Here is a 2386-nt window from a genome sequence, read left to right as displayed (position 1 = left end):
TTGAGACAGAGTCAGCTGGGCACAGTGGCTCACGCCTGTAATTCCAGCACTTTGGGAGGCCAACGCAGCAAGATCACAAGGTCAGGAGTTTGAGACCAGCCTGGCCAACATGGTGAAACCCTGTCTCTACCACAAAAATACAAAAATTAGCCAGGTGTGGTGGTGTGCCCCTGTAATCCCAGCTACTCAGGAGGCTGAGGCAGGAGAATTGCTTGAATCTAAGAGGCAGAGGTTGCAGTGAGCTGAGATTGTGCCACTGCATTCCAGCCTGGGTGACAGAGTAAGACTATATCAAAAAAAAAAAAAGACTTGTAATATAAGGATGGGGCCAGGTATGGTGTCTCACGCCTGTAATCCCAGCACTTTGGGAGGCCAAGGTGAGAAGCTCAGTTAAGGCCAGGAGTTCGAGACCAGCTTGGCCAACCTAGTGAAACCCTGTCTCTACTAAAAATACAAAAAGTAGCTGGGTGTGGTGGTGCACACCTGTAATCCCAGCTACTCGGGAGGCTGAAGCATGAGAATTGCTTGAACCCGGAGGCAGAGGTTGCAGTGAGCTGAGATCACACCACTGCACTCCAGCCTGGGTGACAGAGGGAGACAAGTCTTCCAGGCAATCCAAACCCCACTGCTTCACCTGGTCCCCTTCTTCGGGAATCACAGTTTGTCAGTGACCTTCATACGGTATTGGTCCAGAACTGCACATGGCTATGCAAGCGTGGAGAGCAGAGCAATCATCTCAGCCTGCAGATACCACTGGGCAATGACAGAACCAGAACAGACTCCCATTCTGCTGATCCCCAGGCACCTGGGGATGATGGAGAAAACACCAATAAGCCAGCAGGAGAAGCGACTAGCCTTCCCAACATGCAAACATTGTGTGTGGAACTTACCATGTTTGTATCATCATTCAGGGATCACAGACCATGCATCTGAACACCACCAGTACATCCATAGATGCAGAAGCATTGACCAAATGGATGTACTGTCCCCTGACTTGAACCAATGAAAATTACATGGCCAATCTCTCAAAAAGCAAGTAGTGGGACAGGCATGGCAGCTTATGCCTGTAATCCCGGCAGTTCGGGATCCCGCGGAAGGAAGATCACTAGGTCAGTGGCTCAAGACCAGCCTGGCCAACAAGTTGAAACTCCANGATACCACTGGGCAATGACAGAACCAGAACAGACTCCCATTCTGCTGATCCCCAGGCACCTGGGGATGATGGAGAAAACACCAATAAGCCAGCAGGAGAAGCGACTAGCCTTCCCAACATGCAAACATTGTGTGTGGAACTTACCATGTTTGTATCATCATTCAGGGATCACAGACCATGCATCTGAACACCACCAGTACATCCATAGATGCAGAAGCATTGACCAAATGGATGTACTGTCCCCTGACTTGAACCAATGAAAATTACATGGCCAATCTCTCAAAAAGCAAGTAGTGGGACAGGCATGGCAGCTTATGCCTGTAATCCCGGCACTTTGGGATGCCGAGGCAGGCAGATCACGAGGTCAGGAGTTCAAGACCAGCCTGGCCAACATGGTGAAACTCCATCTGAACTAAAAATGCAAAAATTAGCCAGGTGTGGTGGTGGGTGCCTGTAATCCTAGCTACTCGGGAGGCTGAGGCAGGAGAACTGCTTGAACCTAAGAGACAGAGCTTGCAGTGAGCCAATATTGCACCACTGCACTCCAGCCTGGGTGACAAGAGCAAGACTCCATCTCAAAAAAGAAAAAAGCATGTAGTTAGTAGTGTAGGGGGAAAGTCCTGGATAAGACTCATGCCTCTTTGATTTACACCTGTGTTGCCTAAACTGTCTTCCTTTTCTTGATGACTAATCCATATGTTAGCTGCTCAGCTTTTCTTTGTACTACACTTTTGGGAGATGCACACTCTTCCCTGACTCCCCTTAGCCTAAAGTTCTGGAATAATTATCCCTTCATTTCATTTGATACCAGACTTTACATACTTCTTTTAGTGATCCGATGATTCCCTCTTTAAGATATATATTAGTTCCATAAATGTTACACAATATTGCTAGTGAAATGGAAAAAGACTGTTCTTAACTTGTCCCAACAGTTTCAGCTCTCAAACTATTTATTTGACATCTCCTAAACTTTTATCCCAAACCTATATCTGAAGTTTATATCCAAAATTGTCAGCTACCCCTATCCAATGGAACCTCTCCCTTGGGGATCACACAGGTACCTGAAATTCATCATCTCCTGTCCCCCATCCATTCCTTGAATAATTTACCACAATCAATGGTCTTACAACCATTGCTGATCATAGCACTGGACAGATGAAGGAGAAAATTCACATTCCTTGAGCATCTACCATGAAGGTTAACAACCCTGCAGTGAAAATACCATCCTTAGGT

Source organism: Rhinopithecus bieti, unplaced genomic scaffold, assembly GCF_001698545.2.
Source record: "Rhinopithecus bieti isolate Rb0 unplaced genomic scaffold, ASM169854v2 scaffold_6380, whole genome shotgun sequence".
Lineage (NCBI taxonomy): Eukaryota > Metazoa > Chordata > Mammalia > Primates > Cercopithecidae > Rhinopithecus > Rhinopithecus bieti.
The sequence above is the reverse complement of the archived record's forward strand: the minus strand, read 5'-3'. Positions refer to the sequence as shown.